General features: G+C 50.8%; 1 protein-coding gene across 3 annotated transcripts in view; it reads left to right on the top strand.

Moving 5' to 3' along the window:
- The first annotated feature begins 998 nt into the window (after window positions 1-998).
- The window catches only part of PPP1R16B (protein phosphatase 1 regulatory subunit 16B), an 89,126-nt gene continuing 65,852 nt past the window's right edge, over window positions 999-24,272 (top strand). The window contains exon 1 of one of the 3 annotated variants that reach the window (XM_045980924.1): window positions 999-1,105. The gene's annotated coding sequence lies outside the window, so the exon portion shown is untranslated. Of the gene's footprint in view, window positions 1,106-20,897; window positions 20,915-24,272 lie in introns of those variants that run through there. The other 2 variants (XM_045980922.1, XM_045980923.1) reach the window with 2 other exon arrangements.

Below are 24,272 nucleotides of genomic sequence, written 5' to 3' on the forward strand. Positions count from 1 at the left end.
TAAGCTGAGGCTGAAAAAGAAAGCTCAGGAAATAAGGCCCTTTGTGGAGAAGAGAATTCTATTGTTCTAAAGCCAGTGTTCAGGGGGTGTGGATTCCAGAGAATGTTTTGGTATGGGGTTTTTCCCTTTGTTAACTTTCTCTTCTCTTCCTAGGCGGTGGGGAGTGGGGCCCTCTCCGCAGCGACTTAAAAATAGTTTAATCCATGGTCCTGTCAAAAAAGAGAAAGAAAGAAAGAAAGAGAAAGAGAGAAAGAAAGAGATGGTGCTCAGAGGACTGGGGCCTTCATTCCCAGAAAGAGGGTGGAACTCGAAGATAGAAGGCACCTCGGCATCTTTTGTTTTTTCGTTTACATCTCCGGAGAGCAGCCCCAGTCTGGAACCTGTACAGCTCAAGCTGTGACAGACGTCAGCAGAGGTGCGACCACTTCCTTCCTTCTGAGCTCCTTTCTTTCCAGAAAGAGGAAATGATACGAGGCTATGTCGCAGGCCACAGCCCCCAAGCTCCCACTAGTTTCTCCCCCTTCTCAGCTGGGGAACCTGCCCCCGCTAACCTGTCCCCAGGGCAAGGCCTAGTTGGGCTCCTTGACATCCAAGGAGGCCTTCAGAGTCAGGCCACGCAGGCCCTCAAGGTAGGAGACCTGGCTCTCCGCCATTGGTACTGATTCTGGGTGACCTGGGGCAAGTCACTGCTCCCCTCTGGGCTTCATGACGCCCTTCCATTGAACAGGAGCAAGAATACGGTCCTGGGCTTCCCCCTTTCCGCGTTTGGTGGTAGCGAGGGTGGGCGTGGAGAGGGGGCAAGACCATGCAGAAGACTGGCCCTGTCCCATCGCCTTCGATTTCCCGCTACTCGGAGGAGGGGACCGCACCACCCTAGGGCGCGGGGAACCTTGGGCGAGCTCGGTCGCCGGGCGCAGGAGCTGGGTGAGCGTGCCCACCCACTTCCCGCGAGCTCGGGCCCCGCCCACGGGGAGGAGCCGAAGGGCGGCGCGGAGGCTGGCGGCCGGGCTCAGCCAGCTTCTGTCGCCGCACGGGCAGCTGCGGCTCGGGGACAGACTGACAGAGATAGGGCCGGAGCCGCTCGGGGCCGGGCTAGGGAGAGCGGGTGAGTTCCCTGGCGGCGCCGCCCCTCCCTGGCTAGACCCGGCGGGGCTGAGGATCGCGGCGGGGAGGTGGTCCCAGCCGCCCAAGGTCTGACTGGGGGTGTGTGGGGCGCTTGGGCCAAGGGCCGGCGGCTAGAGGGAATTGGGGGAGGGGGGCACTGGAACGGCGGGTGCCGGGAGCGCAGGCCGGGGAGTCGGGCTGGAGTGGGGGCGTTCTCCGGGTCTGGCGCGCCAACGACGAAGCCGGGGTGGGGGGCGCAACGGCAGGCTGTTGGCTGGGGCCGCCGTGGCCCGATCTTGGGGCAGCCTGTTCCCACAGGCTGCTTCTGCCCAGGGGCGTAATGCCGGGAAGCGGGAGCCACAACCAAACATCAAACAGCCCGGGTACCCAGCCTCAGGGCCCGGCATGGGGGCGCCGCCCCCTCGCGTGGTGGCACTAGGTCCCCACAGACAGCGCTCCTGCCCGGGCGGGAAAGGTCCCCAGAGCAGGCGTCCCCGCGCGCGGACCCACCCCACCGCCAGCTCCAGCTGACAGCGCCCGCTGGACCCGGGAGACCCCGCGCCCTTCTTCCCGGCAAGAAGTGCACCCGGCCTCTCCAAAGGGCAGCCGTGCGCGGGCTGCTGGGTCCCCCGCGCCCGGAGCGCGCCTCTCCTCCCGAGTCCCGCTCCCCGACTCCTGCCAGAGGAGCGCCCCCGAGCGCTGGGGATGGGCAGAACCCGTGCAGCGCGCCATGGGGAGGTCGCGCAGAGGGGTCTCCCCAAGGTCATATGGAGCGCCCAGGCTGAGCTGCCCAGACCGCCCCGAGTGGAGAGCAGGGAGGGGAAGGCGCCCGCTGCCCGCCTCCTTCCCTGATGCAGACTCCCTTCCCTCCCTCCTCCTCCTCCTCCCTCAGTCCGGACCCGGCTTCGCGGGAGCTGCTGCTGATGCAGCTCCCAGCCCCGAGCGGATGATTGAGCCTAGGTGAGCTTTGAATCCGGTGCTCCCGGGAGGGCCGCGCGCAAAGCCTGGGACCTGGTGCTCGGGGCACCTCGGGAGCGGGGCGAGAGGTGGCTGCATAAGCGCTTCTCAGAACCGAAAGCCGAGCTGCTTGCGCGCCCATGTGATTGGATTCCACATAATGGGCCCCTGTTCTCGCTGTCAGAAGCGCCCACCAGCTCCCCGCGGCCCCGGGCACCAGGTGCCGCCTCTGAATCGCCCTCTGTGGAGGACCCAGGGCCCTGAGGTACCAGGCGCCCTTTCCTGCAGGGCTCTCTCGGGAAGGGGCCTGTCGTTAGCCGCCTGAACCCGCGTGGTACTTTCCTGTCTGCCCTGCCATTTCCTGCGGCGGGAGAGACACGGGGGGAAAACCCTCCATCTGGGAGGCCTTTCCCTAGGCTGGTGATAAAGCCTCTTAGTTCAGACAGTGACAAGCCCTTCGCTGGAGGGGAAGGCACTTGGCCTCTGGGAACCTCAGCGGCCTCTAGGAAATGGGGCTAATAATCAGGCTGTGGGCAGGGGTGGCGAGGGGCTCCATGTGAAGTGCTTGGCGCAGGGGGGCAGGAGGATGGCTCCTAGGTAGATACTGGTGCCTTTCATAATGGTTTTAGTAGGGGCATGTCCCTTCCACCGAGTCCTGGTGGCTGGTTCTGCGGGGGGTGGGGGAGGTTTCCATGGCTTCCCCCAGCCCTGGTCATAAAGCTCTAGCCTGCAGGCAGCTTGTGGGCCCTGGTGAGTCCTTTCAGCTCCTGGCCTGCTCACAGGGCAGTCCCACACACATTCTGCCCCCGCCCCACCCCTTCTCTCCCACCTGCCACCAGGATGTTGGAGGCAAGAGGTCACTCAGGCCACTCTGGACATTCAACTTTGCGCCTTCCCGTTGGAGTCTACCCTGCAGTGTCCCGTGCCCTGAAACCTTTCTGACCCCTCTCCTGGCCCAGCCTCTGGAGAGCCTCCTCCAGAAAGACCAGCCGCTCCTTCCTACCCTCTCTCAGTCCCCTTGCACTGGCACATTCACCTGTGTGTTCTCTGGGTAGTGTGTCGGGGCTCCTTGCATCCTGGTGCTCTCTGGGCCTCCCCTGCACGCACGGAAGGACATGCAGGCAAAGCCAATGTCTGGTACTTGGTGCTGGAGTGAAGGTTAAATTCTGATCCAGCCGCTAAGTCTGTTTGTGAGCTTGAGGGACATGGGGGAAGAGGATGCTGACACAGGAAGGTGGGATTTCTCCTGAGGCAAGAAACTTGCTGCAGGGCCCCTTTGGACACTTTGGAAACTAGGGCCTCAGGTTCTTCTCCAAACCAATTCCAACCCCAGAGTGACCTTTCTAAGGCCAGCAGAGGTTGCAGCTATAGCCTGGTTTTGCAGAGAGCTGAAGGCATGTTTCTGGATTCATGCGCTGGGCTGGGATCCTTAGGAACCCCACCCAACCTTGCCCCCTCCCCCCAACTAGCTGCCCCAGGCTGCACCCTGCCTGCACCCAGGACTTGAAGTATTTGGTGTGTAATGGGTCCCACAGGGCATTTTTCCAGCAGAGACCAGGACAGCCCTCTTCCCCTGAGCACATCTTAGAGACCTGCCTCCTACAGAAAACTACAAAGTTGGAAGAGCAAGGGCACCAGACAGGTCTAGTTCAAATGATAGCTCTATATTTAAAAGCTCTGTGACGCAGGTAAATTATTTATTCTCTCTGAGTCCTGCTTTTTCTCATCTGTAAAATGGGGAGCAATAGTAATGTCGGCCTCATGGGGTTGTGAGAATTTTGTGTGACTGTAACGCAGAGAAGGTGCTTACTACAGCACCCGGCGTGGGCAGGAATGCAGGAAATGATAATCGTCACCAGCACCGCTATTTCCTCCTTTGCGCTGGGCTGTCCGAGGTCCCCCCGCCTCTAGTCTGGGGGAATCAGACCTCTTCTGCCTCTCCCTCTCAGGACTGGATGAAGCCTCTCAGCCCGGGAGGCCTGATTCCTGGGAACTGGAGTTCAGCATGGGCCTGTCCCCAGGAAGTCTGGGAGTTAGCCTCTCTCATCAGGCTGCCGGTTTTCAGGATTTGTGGATTCATTCAATAGATGTTTACCCGACTCTAGACCTTGTGCTTAGGATGCTATTTCACAATGAATCGAGCAGCTCTCAGCTCTCAGCTCTCCCTCTGTGAGGGAGAGGCCGGCCTGGAAACCGAGAGCGAGGACAGTGTGGGAAAACAGCTTCACGGACGAGAAGAGAAATGGAGAGCAGAGCGGTGGATGGACAGGTGCCAGGGCAGGCAAACCCAGGTTTCCCTCCTGCATTGCCACCTTGCTGCTGAGGGGTGATGGGCAGATGCTCAGCTCAGGCACTTTTAGATATTAATCAGAGCTTTGCACACGTTAGCTGCTATTATTACTAGTCTATGATGACCAGTAGCAGGTGGGCAAACTTTGCTGGGGGAGCACAGTTGAGGCTTTCGAGACAATTTTCCAGGTGGCGGGCACTAGAGGGGCAGGCAGGCTGAGCAGAGACCGGCTTGCGCAAATGCACAGGGGCTCAGAAGTGCATGGTGTCTCTGAGAGCAGTGGGCAGGAGTGGCAGCTGGAGTGCCGTCGCCATAGGGCATGATGGAGGCAGGGGCGGCAGGCGAGGCCAGGGAGGTGGGCAGAGGCCATCCTGCCAAGGGGTCCCAAATGATTAAACGCTCACTGATCCGAAGCAGGCAACCTACGGCCCGTGGAGGGTTGTCTGACTGCACGCCTGAGGAAGTCTAGGATTAACTAATGCATGGGAGGGAGGGCTGGCCTGGGCTCCTCTGCTGATATGGTAACTGGCCCTTCTTCCTCCTACTGGGAAGGCAGGAGATCCCCTTGTTCTTCCCCAGATAACTTTTACTATTTCTGCACCCGTTTCTCTCTTCCTGGGACTCAGTTTCTTATCTGAAGGAAGGGGATGTGGGTGGAGGATGTGTCGTGATTTGACTCCTTATTGATTATAATACTGAACCAAGTGCTTTCCTGGATGCTGGTCACTGTCCAAGCTCTTTGCTTGCATTGCCATGGAATCCTCATAGTGACTTACTGAAGGGGATGCTTTTATCCCTGTTGCACAGAAGAGGCCACTGAGACACCGAGGGTGAGGCGATTTGCTAAATGGCATGCAGCTCGTAAGTGGCAGGAATTCATGTGTGGGGTCTCCAAAGCTGCTGTGTGCTGTCTGGTACCACTTTCCTCATGTTCCTTTTAAAAATCTAAAGCTGACCACAGAACATCTGGCTTCTTTCACTGTGTACTGTTGGATGCCAGATAGTAAGGACTTGGAGATGGGTCACTGTGGGGTGTGCTCTAGGTACCTGTACAGTACCCCATTCTCTCCCTGCTCTGGTTTTTGGGTAGGCCCTGTGTGCAGGCACTTGGCAAAGGGGAGGAGGTGTTCCTGCGTGTCTCAGAGCGTGTTCCTCGGCCCCCAGGACCCCCCAGTGTGCAACTTGATCGATGTGGCAGGTGGTGGTTGAGCTCCACCGTGACCCCCAGGAAGGAATGAGCCTTTTGGGATGGCTAGTCAGAGCATCACATGATCCTATCTGTTTTTAGAAAGAAAAGGCTCAAATTTCCTCTTCTGTAGGAGGCAGACTTCGGGTTCACACCTCAGTTCTGCCTTCCACTGGCTTTGGGTCCTCGGGCGATTGATTTCTTCACTTTCTTGAGCCTCAATTTCTTCATCTGCGAACACAGATCATACATACCTCACATAAATATGCCATCCAGCGTTGTCATAAGGATTTGTAACCACACAAATACTATCTGGCTCCCTTGTCGCAGATGGCATTGGTGTAATGTCTGCAACGCTGACCTCCATGGTACTTACCGTAATTGTGATGACCTGATTATTTTAGTCTGTCTCATCCGCTAGACCAGTGGTTCTCACCTGGGAGCAGTTGATCCCCAGGAGTCCTTTGGGAATGTCTGGAGACATTTTTGGTCGCCACACCTGGGGAGGAGCCGAGGGGGAGGCTGCTGCTGGCATCCAGTGAGCACAGGCCTGGCAGGGATGCCACTCAATTTCTTATATTGCACCGGATGGCCCCTCGCCACAAAGAACTACCCGATCCCAAATGTCAATAGTGCCAAGGCTGAGAAAAGTTGCCCAGGACTACGAGCCCCATAAGGTCGGTGACTATGTCTAATTCATTCAGCTCTGTGTCCCCAGTTGCCCAGCATGAAGCCGGGCACATGGGAGACAATTGATATGCATTAAAGGGATGAATGAGGACTTGGAAGGCCTCATGTCCCCTGGAGTCCCAGAGGTTTGGCTTGTAGGACATTTTGAATGGGCAGAAGAGATTCAGATGAACCTGAATGATAAACGGCCAATTGGTCATTCAGGCCAAAGAAATCCCGACCAGGCTGTTTTCCTTCCCAGGCAGGTGCTGGGGGGCCCAAAGGATCATTGCTGCAGTCGCCAGTACATTCTGGTCATGTGGACAGAGGACCCACCTTTATCTGGACAAGCAGGCTGGGGCCGGGGAACGTAGGTGCTGACAAGGAACGCCCTGTCAGCGAGGCCCTTGGGATTTGCCAAGCTGGGGCACAGCTGCTGTTGCCTTCCTGTTTTTCCCTTTCTGGTGGAATGAAGGAAACCCACTGAATGGCTGTTTTCCCACTGACATTTACAGCAATGTGATAGGCCTTGGATTAATGAGGTCAAGCTCCAGTGTGAAATCTGCCTGATAACTTGAAGCCTGGCCAACAGGAAGATGTGGCTTGTTTTCTTTGGGCCATTTGATGGCTTTGGATGGCTTTGGCCAGGGAAGCAGGGGGTCACAACTCTGTACAAAAGAAGGGAATGTTTTAAGCCCCAGAATCATAGAGGCCGGAGTTGTTGTCTCTTTTTCACTTTGCCGGGAGGCTTTATTTTAACAGGAACTCAGAAATAAGTACCTCGATTAGGCAGAGGCTCACCGTAGGCCCCAGCTGGCTGCTGAGCATGGATCTGGGCTAGGAAAGCCTATTTTTCTGGGGCTCTCTGGGAGTTTGAAGGGAAAGACCAGACCCAAAGAGTGCTTGGACAGGCTAGAGGAGCACATTAGTTAGAACTTCTGCGGATAGGGGACGGGATCTTGGACACACACACGCCTCATGCTTGCTCACGAATCATCTTGGGGTTTCTGTAAAATGCGGAATCTCCTTCAGTAGGTCTGAGTCCTGTGAGTCTGTATTTCTAATAGGATCCCAAGGGGGAGCCATTCCGCTGGGTTGGGAACTGCACTTTGAGTATCAAGGGTCTGGGGAACCCCACGTCTACAGGTGAGGGGTCCCTGGTGTAAGCCACACGAACACAAAAGGCCCAGCCATCAGCTCTGCCCGCAGGCTTCCCTTCTCTGTGTGCCCAGGTCTGGGACCCAACATGGAAGTGAGGCTGCTTGTTCCCAGCGGCAGGAACAGGTGTGCAGGACGGCTAGTGTTCCCAGCACTGTGCGATCAGGGACACGCTGTTCCTCAGTCACCAGATCATCTGGGGCTTGTTAAACATACAGATTCCCAGGCCCTTCCCCAACTCTGCTGTGGTGGAATCGGCCAGGTCCTGGGAATCTGTATTTTTAAAAAGTGGGCCAGGTGCTTCTGATTCACGGCCAGGCTGGCAGAGGGGAAGCCGGCAGGAAGCAGTGGTGGTGGCTCGTGCAAGTGCATTGCTCACCAGGCTCATCATGGAAGGTTGTAGAGCTGTGCACTGCCTTGTGGCACCCGGCAGAGGGAGGGACCGAAACCTAGTCTGCTCCACTTGCCAAGCTCTGTACCCTGCCGGGTTGCATCTGTCTGGAAGGAAGGGCACCTTTTTCTTAATAGTAATAATAATCATCAACATTTGGTACTGATTATGAGCCAAGTACTGTTTATTGAACCCTTTTAGTCTTCCCGGCAAATCCAAGAGGTGGCTTTACGGCTACCTTGATTTTACCATTAAGAAAAGTGAGGCACAGAGAGGTTCAGTGACTTGCCCCAGGCCACACAGCCATTAAGCGCAGGAGTCAGAATTTGAATACAGGACATCTGGCTTCAATGTCCTTTCACTTTAATCATTACACTGTCTGACTTTCCTTTGGACAAAAATGCTGTTGTGTTTTGCGGGACTGTCCTGACTCTGAGGGAGTGCCTTTTCCGATTTCTTTCCCAGATGGGGGAAAGGCTCTCAGTGACCTTGGCTGCTCCTGGAGTCAGATCTACGTTTGGTCCCCACCTCCACCACTTGCTGTAATCTTGAGCAAGTTACTCGTTCACCTCACTGAGCCTCAATCTCCTACGTGTAGAATAAGAATAATCATAGCATGAGATGATGTGGTGAACCGTCTAGCTCCACACACAGGACACACTCGATAAGATCAGCGATACTTATTACATTAGCATCAGTAAAGTCTGCCCTGGGGGAGCACAGACGGCTTCAGAGCAGAGGGGAAAGGTTTGCAGAGCCCTGCCGTGTCATTTATGTCCCCGTAGGCTGAGCTGGGTTTGCTTTGCTCGCCCAGGTCACTTACTTATGTGTATGACTTACCTAGGCATCCCTCACCTTTCTTTTTTGGCCGTGGTTGGAGGCCCCATGTTCATGCCAACGTGGTGAGTTCTCAGAATTTCTTGGCTTCCAGACTGACTCAGAGTGTCAGTCAGAACTGGCCTCATTTCCTCTCCTCCCAGAATAAGTAAAAGGCACGCAGACTCACACTTATTTTCTTCAGGGCTCTTGGCTCTTCACAGTAACTGGTCCAGTATCCAGGCTCCTTTCTGGAACTCTGTAGACATCACTGGATCCCCTGTGAGCTGGACAGTGAGCCAATGTTGCCTTACAGAGATTGCCTACTGCCTTATAAAGAAATAAGGAAGATTACCCCCCCCCCAAATTTCATTAGTATTCTTTTTTCACACATCAAGCCAAGCTTTTGTTTTCTTATTGCTGTATTTTATGCTTTTTAATTATAAAAAGAATACAAAATCACTATCAGCCTCCAAACAGTCCTGAAGTGTGGAAAACGGAATGGAAAATGTCCCCAGCCGTCATCCCCAGGTCCTCATTTCTTCTATCCAGAAGGAATCCTTGGATTTTTAAAAAAATCTTTCCATAAATTTCTTATATATGTACAAACCCGTATTCATTTACGTGTTTATCCTTTTTTCTCTTTAACATTCTTGTGAACCTTCCTTTCTCCACTCATTTAATCGAAGCCCATGTCAACACATAGCGATACAGAGCTCAGTCTTCAGGGTATTGTGCAATAAACACGTGTCATAATGGATTTTCTAGTTCCTCATGACAATTAAGATTGTTCCCAGTTTTTCCTACTACAGCTATGGTGCTGCAGTATCCCTCTGGCCCAGAGTATCTCTTTGTCCATTGGCATGGGGTTATCCCTATGGAAATTTCCCTGTGTGTGTGTGGGGTTTTTTTTTAAAGATTTTTTAAAAAAATATTTTATTTGTTTATTTGACAGAGATCACAAGTAGGCAGAGAGGCAGGCAGAGAGAGAGGGGGAAACAGGCTCTCCGCTGAGCAGAGCGCCCGATGCAGGGCTCCATCCCAGGACCCTGAGATCATGACCTGAGCTGAAGGCAGAGGCTTTAACCCACTGAGCCACCCAGGTGCCCCTTTTTTAAAGATTTTATTTATTTATTTGACAGACAGAGATCACAAGTAGGCAGAGAGAGGAGGGGAAGGAGGCTCCCTGCAGAACAGAGATCTCGATGTGGGGCTTGATCCCAGGATGCTGGGATCATGACCTGAGCTGAAGGCAGAGGCTTTAACCCACTGAGCTACCCAGGCACCCCTTGCCTGTGGTTTGAACTGCGATGGGCATCATCAAATTGTCCTCCCAAGAGTCCAGGCCACTTTCTATTCCCTCAACAGTGTATGCGAATGCCTCTTTCCCCACCCCCTCCTCGAACACCACTTAGTAAGCTACTTTGATTTTTGCTGGTCTGATAGGAATAAACTGGAAAGAATGTTTCTGAGTCAGGTGCCACATTAATTCAGATTTTATAACCTTTTAGACGGTGCCTGCATAAGGCTGGTTAAATATTCAAGAACTACATTTTACCTGGCCTTATGCTTGGAATTAGAGATATAAAATTAAATGAAGCCGGTTTCTGCCCTCAAGTTGATCCCTGTCTCCTGGAGGAAGCAGACACGTGGCCAAATCAAATCAAAACAAAACAGTGTGGTTCAAGTGTGCAGAGGAGTGCAGAAGCTAAGCTAACTCTTGCCCGATGAACTCTATCTTCGTGAATATCACAGATGAATTTGTGAAATACAGTATATGTTACATCCTGGGGGGAGAGGGAGTGCTTGAAATCCTCAAAAGAAAATGACTTTGGTTTGAAGCAGAAAAATCCTGAAGCTTACCCCTGGTGGGGAGAGCAGAAGAGGTGGGCAGTTCGGAAGAGGAGGGGATAGGTGATTTTCAGAGTCCCTTTGGTGGTTTCTGGCTTTACTAATGGAACCCCATCAGTACAAGGAAGGTGGTGCAGAAACCCAGCTGAGTTTGTAGCACTCTTTACCCATTATCCACACCAGGCAAATGGGCATGTCAGTCCAGAAGCGGTGAGGGCAAAGGAGCAAAAAGCTGGATTTGCACACCCACAACCCTGGGGCTCACAGAGGTAGGCATTGCGTGGCAGGAATAGGCGGTCCCCGCAAGGGTTATGAGGAGGTGAGCTCTAGACGGTGCCTGCTGTAGTGTGGATGCATGGAATGGGTGCTCAGTGAATGAGAGGACATCAACGATGTCTGTCTCGTGAAGGGGCCTCCTACTCAAAGAGAACCAATGAGAAACGGGTACGATCACCTAATCGACCAACCTGTGGGGAGCCACGCCTTAGCCGTATGTTTTCTTGGAGGCGCTGTCCCGATATCTCTTCATTCTCTTGGGATGGCTTAAGAACAATAAACTCAGGGAGCAGTTGACCAGATCTGAAACTTTGCCTTGGGATGAACACAGACATCACTTGACAACAGATCACCTAAGTGGGGACACACAAAGCCCATCGGGTGGCATGCAGAGTTGAAAAGAGAGAGACCGTGAAGTGCAGGGACAATTCTATTTGTCCCCTCCCCGCCATGGAAGTCAAGGCAGGGGCCTGAAAGGTGTGCCCTGGGTCGGGCTTTCCATATGTCCCCCATCCCCCATCAGCCAGATCTGTTCTGTCTGGTTTGATTCTCCAGTGCTGCTTCCAAGCTGAGATCATTCCTTATGACCCAAGGATGGAATAATCTCAGAGAATTTTCAGTCTCTGGGTCTCCTGCCCTTCTGTCCACCGTCTCCCACAGACTATCTACTATGTGCTGGGGTGGCCATGTGGCGGGATGTAAAGGTGGGATGATGTCCATCCCTTGCCCCTCAAGAGCATCTGGTCCAAGGGAGGAGGCCGATCTGAAACTAACATTCACTGCGAAGTCTAGAGTGCCATAGGAGAGATGTGGGCCTGTGCCTTGGAACCAGAGAGGAGGAGAAAGAAACCCGTTTGGCACAGGGAAGATAAAGAACAACCCGGAGGGAAGAAAAGAAACATTATGACAATATTGTGTAAATGAAACAAGGCGAGCGTTGTTGAGTACCTGTGCCTGGAAAGCTCTTCAGGGGGTGATACCATCATCCCAGATGATGATACTCAGAGGATGAGGAGTTTGCCTGATAAAGGGAAAGAAGGGTATTGCCATCCCATGGAACAGAATGAATGAAGGGGGAGAGTGTGGTGTCATGAAAATTGTGTGGGCTTCGTAGCAGAGAAATCTAAGTTTGTGTCTCCCAATCCTGGTTTCTAATTGTGACTCTGGGCATGTCAATATGAGCCTTTATATCCTAATCTACCGATTGGGGATAACCCGATCTGTTTTTAAAGGCTGATTGTGGGGATTAAAGTTAATTTGTGTGTGGTAGCTGGCACACAGCAGAGTCTCAGCATATGGAGGCTACCATGGCAGAGGTATGAAACCAGCAGTCTGGTTCAGTGTAGCTGGAAAATGGAGGATTAGCGGGTTGGGGATGGGGAGGGAGGTTGCAATGGTCAGAGAGAATGCTGAAACGTCAAGGCCAGATACCGGATGGGCTGGACTGTGAGGCTGAGGAATTTAGACCTGACTGTGGACACAAAGGGGAGCCATTCAAGACTTCCTTACGAGGGAACTGCTATAGGATCAGACCTAGTTTTGGAATGAATGCTCTGCCAGCAGGATGCGTGGTGGGTAGGAAGGTGAAGAATGGAGGTGAGGGACCCACTTGGGGACATGCTGCATTCCACGGTCCTGTCTTGGCCACCCATAGCTCCCATGAGCCCAGAAGAAGTTCTAGTAAGTCCTACGGTCAGGTACTTTCTGGAGAGACAGATTAGGGCAGTGAGTAAGAGCATGGGCTTTGATGTCAAGGTCAATGTGGATGTTGTTTACTGGCTATGTAAACTTGGCAATTACTTAACCCCACCGAGCTGTAGTTAACCCTTCTGTAAAATGACAGTTAACAGTACCTTCCTCATGGGCTTGTTGTGATGATGAGTGAGATGGTGTAGATACAGCTCGCAGCTTAGCTTTAGAAATCCAGCAGGTGCTCAAAAGTTGATTTATTTATCAAAAGTTGATAAATAAAGTTTTTAAAATTACATATTTGACCATGAAACCCTTTTTCCATGTAACACCAATTAACCATCCCTGGAGTTACTGGTATTCTGGAGAAAACATCTTGCTTTAGACTTTTCTGGGGAAATAGCAGCACTTTTTGCTCCAAGAAATAGTGAGGAGTGTTGCCAAGTTCTAACATGGTGGTTCTTGGATGTACATTAGACCCAACTGGGGAGCTTTGAAAACTGTCAATGCCTGTCTAGACCCGGAACCAACCAAATGAGAGGTGGGACACACGCATCAGTATTTTTCCTAATTTTAATGATTTATTAAGGTAAAAACCTATATAGGAAAGCACATAAACCTTAAGCGAATGAATCTTTTGCAAACTGAACATGCCCATGTAGCCCATATCCAGCTCAAAACCCATTATTACTAGTATTCCTGTCACCCCTTTTTTGTCCCTTTCCAGAAGCTCCTCCACCCCCCAAACCAAGATCCTGACGAATTTTAGATGCATTTTGCCTGCTGTTGGATTTCACACACGTGGACATAGAGTGTGCTTTGTTGTGTGTTCAGCTGATTTTGGTTAACATCATGAGCGCCCTCCATACTGATGAGTGAGTAATCGTGAATTGCTCATTGTCTTCGCCGTACAACGTTCCCTTGTGTGGCTGTACCATAGTTCTTTTCCAGACTGTTGTTGGTGGGCATTTTGGATAGTTTACACACCTCAGCACAATTACAAACAGTGCTGTTAACATTCTTTTTTTTTTAAGATTTTATTTATTTATTTGACACAGAGAGAGAGATCACAAGTAGGCAGAGAGGCAGGCAGAGAGAGGAGGAAGCAGGCTCCCCCCTAAGCGGGAGCCCAATGTGGGGCTCCATCCCAGGACCCTGGGATCATGACCTGAGCCAAAGGCAGAGGTTTTAACCCACTGAGCCACCCAGGCGCCCCACTGTTAACATTCTTATAAATACCTTTTGGTGAATAGATACAGACATTTCTGTTGCATATATTTCTAGGAATGAAATTGCTAGATTAAAACTGCTGAAAAGTTTTTAAAAGTGGTTGTACCAATTTATATTCCCAGCGTATAAGAATTCTTGCCAATTGTTTTTTCCTGTCTTAAAAGGTTTTTTTGGCCCTTCTGGTGGAAATATAGTAGTCTTAGTCTATGATCTTAATCCATGTTCCTAGTGTCTCCAGGTAATTCCAACACGTAGCCAAGTTTGTGAACCTCTTTCCTTTTTTTGTTTTCCAAGATTTTATTTTTTTTGAGAGAGAGAGAGAGTATGAGCCAGGGGAGAGGGAGAAAGAGAAGCAGACTCCCCACTAAGCAAGGAGCCCAATTCGGGGCTGGATCCCAGACCCTGGGATCACAACCTGAGCTGAAGGCAGACGCCCAACAGACTGAGCCACGCAGGCATCCCTGCGAACCGCTTTCCTAACAGGATTTGAAAAGGCAAAACAGCCTTTAGTGGAAGTGAATAAAGAAGGGTTACACTGGCCCATGCCTCGCCATCAACTCCCTCCGATGTCTGTACCCAGAGTTTTGTATCGACCTGATCTGTGTCATCAGCCAGTGGAGGATGCTTTTGCTGTGGAAGGAGCATGCGGAGGCGCACCAGACCTGGCAGCCTGCCCCTCATTCCTGTGTGCCTGATGTGGGCCATGTGGTACCATCAGGAATGATCTGGAAATGGGAAAGAGGCCATGGAGGGACTTCACTCTCTTCTTCCAATTTAAGACCTGAAAGAGAGGGGGCAGCGTCAAGGAGGGGCTAGTGGTCTACACAGGTGTCCGATGAAAGATCTGGTCTTTGGGACCAGAGTTTAAGATTTTTGTGTTGTGTTTTACTCCTCAAAGCTTGCCCGATACGTGGAAGGTACGCTTGGAAGGTACTCAAAATAACGTCACTGGAGTCAAGACGAGAGAGAACTACGTGACTTTCCCAGGGGGAAAGCACAACTCGAGTGGCCGCAGAGAAAAGTGTTGGTGGGGATTTAGCAGATCTGATAGCTTTGGTTCTTTCCTTTGTACTGTCTGCATTGTGGCCTGCTTTCTATTGGCGCATTTATTTTCCCTTCTGCCCTCGAGCAAAGTTACAATAGCTGCTTTAAATCCTTATTTGTTAACTCCAACATCTGGGCGAGGCTTGGGGTAGATCTCTGTGGATTGCCTCTCCTCTTGAGTTCGGGTCACCTTTTCCTGCTTGTTTTTAATTATTTTTCCTAGTGATTCTGGATTACATTCTGAACATTGTGAGTGAGACTCGAAGAGACGGTCGATTTTATTCTGTTCCTTAGAACAGTCATGATTTCCTTTGTTTTATCAGGCGGTTAACTTGACCAAGCTCAAACTCAAAACTCAATTTCCCCTGTGTGGGCAACAGCTCAGAGTCTTTGTTCGGTTCTTTTGGACTGAGTTGAGCTGCTGGGAACCTGTCCCATAAATGCACCATTCAGGGAAATTTGGGTGGAATTTATACTCAGAGTTTGGGGCTCCTGTTGTGTGGCTGTTTTCTGAGCCACCTCTCCTCACTTGCTGGGTGTAGTTACCAAATTCTGCCCTCTAATCGCTCAGACAGTAAGAGCGAAGCTGTAGCCACCATGCCCATTAATTGGGGCCTGTCCTTGGGGAAAAGCCCATAAAAATATGGAAGTCGCCCTTTCTTTCTTTCAAGTGTTGACTCCCCTCTCTTTTCCATATGTTTGTAATTGAACAAGCCTAGTGCCTTCTAATACGTTGTGTGTGTGTGTGTATGTGCGTGTGGGTGTGTGGGTATGGTTTATAATAGTTATATGTGAGCGGGTAGGTCCAATAAGAACCTCTCTCCCACTACTAAAAGCAGAAACTTTCCTCTTTTTTTTAAAAGATTTTATTTATTAATTTGACAGAGATCACAAGTAGGCAGAGAGGCAGGCAGAGAGAGAGAAGGGGAAGCAGTCTCCTTGCTGAGCAGGGAGCCTGATGTGGGGCTCAATCCCAGGACCCTGGGACCATGACCTGAGCTGAAGGCAGAGGCTTTAACCCACAGAGCCACCCAGGCACCCTAAAAGCAAAAACTTTCTAATCAGTGGTTCATTAAGGGACCCACAGAGCTCCGTTATTTTACTGCCTAACACAGAGTAGATGGCAATAAATATTTATTTGTTTATTGAATAAATGCATGAGGCTTTAAATGAAAAAACAAATGGAAGTGAAGTGGAGAGAAAATTGCCAGAAAAAAAAAATCCTGAGACCAGCTACCCCTGGATGGCCCCAGGTATCACGTAGGCAGGGTGTTCAGTAATTTGCTGGAGACGATGTTGAGTGGAGGATGCCAGCAGTATTGGGCCCCGGCTCCCTGAGGATAGACCACAGTGGCTCACAGAGTGAACCTGAGTGTTTAACACAAGGGACAAAGTCAGCAGTGACAGTAACATCACTTTCATGGGGTTGAGTCCGTGGCTTATGGAGAACTTAAACAGTGTTGAGCAGAAAGACAGCTGGTCAGAGGGGAGGCAGAGGTAAGCCTGGAGTCCTGTGCCCTCCCGAGGAGCCGAGGGGAATGAATCAAAGTCAAGGAACTCTGGCTGGAGATCAAAGAGCAGAGGAAGCGATGTTGAGGCTGTCCCCACTGCAGCTGGCTCCTCTCCGCATGGTGACCTGTGAGGTCACGGACCCAGTATGGAGAGACTTCAAAGACTACATAATGCACGGAAACGTCTTTTACCGAAACGTGGAGTGTCTGGAGACTTCCTGACTTATTCTACTGAAGTTCATCTCTCAGGGAGAGTAGAGGAGAGAGGACAGTTGCTGGGATGAGTTTGGCTCAGGAGCCGCTGGGTGAAGTAAAAATGAGAAAAATGCAAAAAAAAAATAGAAACATGCCTACCCAGAAAGGGAACGTTGAGCCCACAGGGATTGGGAAGGCAGGTTTATGAAATTTAAGGGTGAGATTACAGTTGACCCTTGAACAACACAGGTTTGAACGGCATGGGTCTGTGTAACTATGAATTTTTTTTTTCCATATGGTACAGCCCTATAAATGTATTTTCTCTTATGACTTTCTTACTAACATGTTCTCTCCAGCTTACTTTATTGCGAGGATACAGTATATAATATAATATCCAGAAGATGTGTTTATATTATGTTATATTAGCAGTAACGCTCTGGTCAGCAGTGGGCAATTACTAGTTAAGTTTTTGGAGAGTCAGAAGGTGTACATGGATTTTTGACAGTGTGGGGGTCGGCACCCCTACCCCCTGCCTTGCTCAAGGGTCAACTGTACATATATTTCCTGTCCCAGCCTCCAAAAGTAACGAAAGCTCCAACAGTCAGGGAACTTATGGCTTTAATTGGTTATCCTCATTCTGCATAGATTTTGTTTTTCCACCTTCGTGGGTTCCTCTTCTTGCTACCAGTTAAGCTTCCGTGGGCCATCTTCCCTGTCTGACATTTTTTCCTCTTCTTTGCAAGTAGGGAAGATATTAAAATACTAAACCATCATGGCACAGGCATAGTCTAATCAGAAGAGAAGCTAGTTTCAACAACCAGACTACCAGCCCTTCTTACCAGCTCCTTACCTCTGAATTGCCGTTTTTTGCCCTTTGAAATGGGGACAACACCTCCATTGCAGAGTTGGCACAATGGTCCAGGAGCTGCTTTAGGAAAAGATCCGGACATGTGGGAGGTATGCTGTGGACAGAAGCTGCCCTTGGTATCTTGCACTCTTTCTCTGGGTTAATTTCATGTATACATTGTATCGTTTTTCTGATTCTACCCCTTAGTTTCATTAAGTCTGTATTTTTTTCCTAAAGATTTTATTTATTTATTTTAGAGATAGAGATAGAGAGGGAGAGAAAGAGAATGTGAGCAGGGGGAGGAGCAGAGGGAGAGGGACAAACAGACACCGAGCAGAGTCAGATGTGGGGTTCTATCCCACAACCCCAAAATCATGACTGGAGCCAAAGCCAAGAGTAGGATGCCTAACCGACTGAGCCACCCAGGTGCCCCACATTAGATCTGTTTTACTGTATACTGATTCAGTAAGTGAAGTCTTGCATTCCGTGAGGAAGATCTTTTAAAGCAGTTAAGGTTCTTTTAGGGTTTTTGCTAGTGTGTGTAGACTCTGGAATTGAGCGGACCTTGGTTCACATCCCAGCTCCAGTGCTTACTGGCTGTGCGGCTCAATGGGTCTGCTCTTCCCTCCTCATTCTTTCTTCCTCCAGTGTGGGACATTCTCCTTCAAATCCAGCACATGCTTTTTACTGGCCTTGCTTCCTTGGAATATTCTCTAAACCTCAAGGAGCAAACAATATGAAAACTCTTTAAAATTCCCATCCCTGCTACTTCTAGTTGGCCAACAACACCCCTGGCTCAAGAGGAAGAGAAAGCTTGCTAGTATTGGAAGTGGAGAGAGGGGTCTTGTTAGGAAGCAGACCATGGTCCCCTTCCTCCTTTATGTTGGCAGTGGGGAGGGACCCACAATGCTTGGAACAGACAAGAAAGTGATCCTTGGCTGGTAGGAGTGCCTTTGTCCCTCCCCCTTCTAGAATGGACCCCATCCAGTTACCAGGAGAATGTGTATCTCCCCCTCTCCAGGCACAGTTAGCTCGGGAGCTGCCATCCTTTGTTTAAGAGGTGCAGTAATGGAATACAGTTCTTCCTTTTACCCCCTTGAAGTTATTAGAGAATAGAGGGAGTTAGAGGAATTCCTACTGGAACCTGAGATAGTCTTGATTCTTGTCTACCATGGAGGCCAAGGTGATTTTGTACGGTTGTTTGGATGATATACTGGGATCTTGGGGGCCCTTCCACTCAATCTGATAACTGTCTAGATGTTTGTGTTTAAGACTAGAGGATTTTGAACACTGGGACAAAGGCAAAGATTGAAATCCAAGGTTAGGCAAGCATGATGTAGAGCAGAGCGCCATGCTCAGTATGCATACAAGCCCCTCTCCATTGCTCTCCCCAGGGCAGACATTGCTAATCGACCACACTGCTCATTCCTCCTGTCGTCACACACATACACACATACACACACACGTGTGCACGCATGCACAGACACAGTCCCAGAACCCCTCCCCTCACCATAGCCATCCAGGTAGCCATCACCAACCCAAGAGTTGGTGCCACAGAGGAAAGCTTGCATCAAGACGTCATGCCCCAAGAGAGAGACAGAGGACACAGAGGCCACTCTGGGCTTAGCCAGTGTGAATGGCCATCCCCTGTTTGATATATGTATAACCCAGGAGGGCGTTTCATGGCCACAGGTGGCCTCTTTTAGAAAATGATACTTCCAGCTGCAAAGGGAGTTTTTTCTCTCTCTGCAGAGAGAGGGGGTGGACCACACTCCCTCAAGCCTGGAGAAACAGTATGTGTAATTTGACTCTTGTTTCCCTGTGCTTAGCTGTTACATAAGCGTCTTTAGAAGGCTGGCTGTTGGGTGTAGCACCGTGACTGACTAATGTTCGTAGACCTCATGTCAGCTCTGTGTGTGCCCCATCCTTGGCACCTTCCCTCTGGCCCCTGCAGCCTCCCCCACACTTGACATTCTTATTGACAAGCGTGTGGGCCTCTCTGTGGGTTCAGGTTCACGGGGAGAAGCTCAGCATGATCGACTGGTGTGTTCATGGGTTTTCCTTCACCTGCTTGAGCTGTGGTTTCCTTTGAAGTTTTCTTGGAGCTGAGCCTGAGAAAGATGTCTCACCATCATAGGCAATAATGAATCCAAAACATCATCAACCACTATCTACTTGGAATGGCCCTTACAGGTTAGCTTGCCGGGTGGTTACCAAGTCCTAGGCTGCAAATATGCATGATAGGGGTTCTTGCTCCTAATACAGGTGATCTGTCTACCAAGCCAGGACTGGGTCTCACTGGCTAGTCCCATCCACCAGCCTTCATGAGTGGCCTTGGAGTTCCTGGTTGTGGGGATGCCAACATGGTGCCATGGCTGGGCTTTGCACAGTTGTCAGTGTTAGACAATTTTTCCTCTTGTCAGGCTGATCCCAATTCTTTGTTTGCTTCTCTACGTTCCCAGCCCTGCCCTCTAGAGACTTGGAAAATAGCTCGTGGCTTTTGTGAAGGCCTGGTCCTATACGGCCAATATGGCCCAGCCAGTTCAGTCAGAGGTCCACAGAGCTCTGATTATCCCCATTGCTGGACATGATTCTTTTCCCAAGAAAGTTCAAGTCATACTAATTACTTGATCTCTCCTTGTTCTTGCTAAACTTGTGGGTTTTGAATCCTGACACCCTCCCCTGTCCAGATCTCTTGCCAGACTGGGTCATAGTAAATGGGCTTCAAGAGACAGGGACAAGTCGGGGGCCAAGTCCATGGCCACCACTCAGAGGTCTGAATGAAGGAGCACAGATGGGAGGGGCAAAGTTGAGGAGCAGGCCCTTGGGGACCTGAGTCCCACAACAGATTTAAAACCAGAATGCCTGTGGAGGGTGACTGTGCTTGGAGTCCAGAAGGTACATCCCAGCAGGGCTAGGATAGTGAGTCCATAAAATCCCTTGGGGATAGGCTTGAGGGTGACAAGGCTAATTTCTAACTCAGATATCTGGAGCATCAAAGGCCCCAGAAGTCTCTCTGCTCATGAGTAAAACATTTTTGTACTCGGGCAGGGGGGTTGATGCTGTTCTCCAAAGCAGCGTGTTGTGGGAGGGTGGGGGCGTACATCCTTGAGGAGAGAAAGTGGGTCCCAAGTGAGCTCCAAGGAGGAGGGAAAGCCAGTGCTGTTTGTTTGGTTTTCGTCTTGTCCTCCTGCTCAGCGGTACAGGAAGCACGAGGAGAAAGCACTCGCGGTCTTCCTCTGGGGCTGCCAATATTGTGTGGAAAAGAATAGCTGAAGAACAAGAAAAAAAAATCCGAACATTTTCTTTTGACGGTGTGAACTTGGAGACACTGTCTGACTCATGTTTTAAAGACTCTTCAATTTGAATTCACCTTCCTCCGTGTTGTTTTTCTCAAGGCACTAGGCTCCAGTCCAAAGATGTGTCAAGCAGCGGCTCCCCTGGGATTGAGGAGTCTCAAGGTCCTGGGCCCCCTTCTCCCCTGTCAGGGGGCAGGGCTGCTGACGGAACCCAGCTTTGGCCTTCCCACTCTTCCTCAAGGCCGGCCTTCAGCTGGGGCGGGGAGGAAGCGGCGGTCTCTGGAACTGTGCCCTGGAAAGAGGCCACTCATCGTGCTTCAGACAACAGTTCCTTCTGGGGTTCCCATTCCTGCATCCCCAAAAAGCAGCAATGCTGTCTGTTAGGGTCCTTTGGGCTACAGGTAACCAAATTCAATTCAACTGGCTTCAGTAATAAAGGGGATTTTGTTGGTTTGGATCACCAAAAAAAAAAAAAAAAAAAAAAGTCCAGAAGCCCCTAAGTGAAAGGACCCGGTTTCCCCTCCTCTGACTCCCAGGTATTGGCTTCACCCCAGGGTCGGCTTCCACCTGCCACTGGGCTTCATGCTTCCACTTCAAGGGCAATGGGAAAACCGAGCTATTGACTGGAACCAGTTTAGGTCATGTGCCTCCCGCCAGCCAATCAGCAGCGCTGGGCTGAAGGCTTTGCTGACAGGTTCTGACCAATTAGGGCCCAGCACAGAGTAACGCTGGGGAAGCTGCAAAGACCACCAGCAAACTGTGTCTCGCAGTGGACTCATGCCTTTCTTCTCTTTCCTAGTTCCCCAGAGGCATGCCATTGCCCAACAACACTCCTGTAATGCTCTTCTTTTCATTCGAGGAGCAGGGGGTTCTAGAATGTCCTCCCCAGTCCCTCCTCCAGCCCCAGCACACCTCCTCACCCTTTCCCCTGGAGGCTCAGCTTTCTGGAGAGTGGCCCCTGCTTCCCTAGATGTGCACTGACTCGGTTTCTCCCTGAGCAGACAGCAAGGGTTAGCGACGCCCCAAGAGGAATCAAGCCCAGACCTGGTCAGACAGGAACCAGAGGCTGAGTCAAGGCTCACCCTCAATGCCTGTCCTGCCCCACTGAGGTCAAGTGGCTTGGCCTCAGACCTCTTGCTGCCCATAGCCAGGTTAGTTTGTTTCATCTGCCCGACCTCATACAGCCACTTGTGGGAAAATTAAGTACCCTGCCCTATTTCCCCTTGCTTCTGATTTCTCTTCTTGTATCACACACACTTCCTGGATAATTTCACCTCAGACCTGTCCTCTGCAGACCATGTCCACACCTGCCTTGTCAGCCTGGCCTCTCCACTGACACATGGCCCCATGTGCCCAGTTCTCTGCAGGATGGTCTGGTTGGATGTTCCCACAAAACACCGGGCTCTGTATCTCTCCACGGAGCTGGTCTTCTTCCAAATGAGGTCCTCGCTGGGGATCCACGGTCAGTGATGATGATGTTGATGACCTCTCCCAGGTGCTGATGGTTGGGGCTGTGTCCCTACCACCGTCCAGGATTTCCTCTGCAAGTGCGGACAGGAGCTCCCGGGTCTCAGAGGGGGCCAGGCCACGGCCCCGGGGAGCCAGGACTTCTGTGGGCTGCCCCAGCATCCAGGGAGGTGCCCTGTCTTGGGGGCCGCCCAGCAGCTGTGTTAGCACGATGGCAATTCTTTAATTAGACCAAGCAGGGTTTTCTCGGACGGGGGTGGGAGGAGGTGTGTGGGTCTATTGGGGGAAACTAGGTCACCTGAAAACCAGCAGTCAAGAGGGAGCTGTCCTGGAGCCCCAGCTCCAGGGAACCCAGAGGGGTGAGGCAGGAGGAACTGGCAGGGAGAGCAAAGTCAGAGGAAAATGTGCTCTGGCCCCTTTTATTGGCCCTTGGGAGGCATTGTCCTCACCTTGCTCCAGGGGGGTTGGGCAACTGCCCTTAATTCCTTCCTCCCGAGCAAAGTGCCGTAGTCAAGGAGGGCATTGCAGCGAGTGCCTTCTGTCTGCCTGGGGCCTGCTGCCATGGGCCCCGAGGACGGAGTACCACCCTGGGAATCGGACCCATGGGTTGAGTTGCTGCTCAGTCTCCATCTCCCAGAGCATGTTCCCCACTCCCTTGTTCCTCTGTTCTGTCATCCAGCCAATGGTCAGGGAATGTGCCTGTCTTCTGCCCTGCTGTACCCCTAGCCCTTAGCACAGTCCTGGCCTGTGCTAGATGCCCAACAGGTATTTGTCAGAGGAAATCACGAGTTCATACGAACGGTTCCCTTCTGAAATTGTCATTGAGAATCAGTAGCCAGGTGGATTTCCCAAATGCCAATCACTTCCGGCTTTTGCCAACATTAAATCCCATCATTATTTCATTTTTTTTGGCTACCAGCTTACTAGTTTTCCACTGAAGTAGATTTATTTAAAAGGGAAATTTTATACCGCTGCCATAAGTCAACAGTAACCGTGAAAACAAATCCACAGAAAACAAAACAATGTTTTTGGGTTTCTATCCCAGACACCTTGCTTGCCCAAGGCTATGAGCCCGAGGCCCGCCTTCTCTTTGTTTATGAGGGAGAGTGACATGGTTATAACGATGGATGTTTAAAACCCTATTAGTTCCCAACTGACACTTTATTCTGGGGAAAATCCAATAGATTAAAAAAGAAGTGAAAAACGTAACTTGCTTTCTGTGAGTCCATGGTATGTGAAATCTTGTTGCATACTTTTGAAAATTCCCTTAGAGGGAATTCTCTTTCCATGCTTGGCTGAGATGATGGCTGGAGAGTCCTTAGAAAAGGATTAAGGGCTTTAATTAACAGGGTAAATGATTGGTATTCTGCTTCTTATCTTTAGTCTTGGCAGGATTTTGGTGCCTCCCACCTGGTAGGTGGTCAGTAAACACTCAACAGTGCAAAAAGGAGTAACAGTGTAGGGAATGTTAGGGCTCAGAGAGATCTTACGGAATACTCAGGCCAATCTGGCAAAAGTGGAAATGGGGTTCTTTAGGGCGCGATGGAGAATCTGCCACCTCCTGAGACCACAAGCACCTTGCTGACTTGCTTGCTGGACTGCTCTGGAGGCTAGGTTTCTGTCTTTCAGGTACACAGCCCTGCTACCCTGTACTTGGGTCCTATTCTTCAATGGGGAGATGCATTGACTCTCTTTTTGTTTCTGGATATTTGCAGACTGCTGTCTCATTCTACCTAAGACAGGGCTCGCAAACTCAGGTGACCAATGGAGCTAGCAAGTGATGCCAATTAGTGAAGGACATCAGGTAGGGTAAGGGGGGTGTGTGGTGGTGCGAGTGGTGTCCCCACCTGAACGGGACAGTCCTACTTCATATCTGCAGATTGTTGCCACAGGAGCTCGGCATGGCCAGGTGCTGAGATGGTCTAGGAAAACCTGAATATCTGATTTCGGATATTAAAGCTTCAAGGTTATTTTTTGTTTTTTGTTCTTGTTTGTTTGTTTGTTTGTTTTTTAGATTTATTTATTGGACAGGGAGAGAGAGAGAGTGAGTGTGCATAAGCAGTGGAAGCAGGAGAGGGAGAAGCAGGCTTCCTGCTGAGCAGGGAGCCCAGTGTGGGACTCCATCCCAGGACCCTGGGATCATGATTTGAGCCCAAGGCAGACACTTAACCGACTGAGCCACCCGGGCACCCCAAAGCTTCAAGTTTTAAATGTTAGCAATACATAACTATTATAAAACATGGTGTGGTCCAAAGCCCAACCAATGAATCAGGCAAACATGATGTGGACCGT

The sequence above is a fragment of the Meles meles genome, chromosome 16, assembly GCF_922984935.1.
Source record: "Meles meles chromosome 16, mMelMel3.1 paternal haplotype, whole genome shotgun sequence".
Taxonomy (NCBI): domain Eukaryota; kingdom Metazoa; phylum Chordata; class Mammalia; order Carnivora; family Mustelidae; genus Meles; species Meles meles.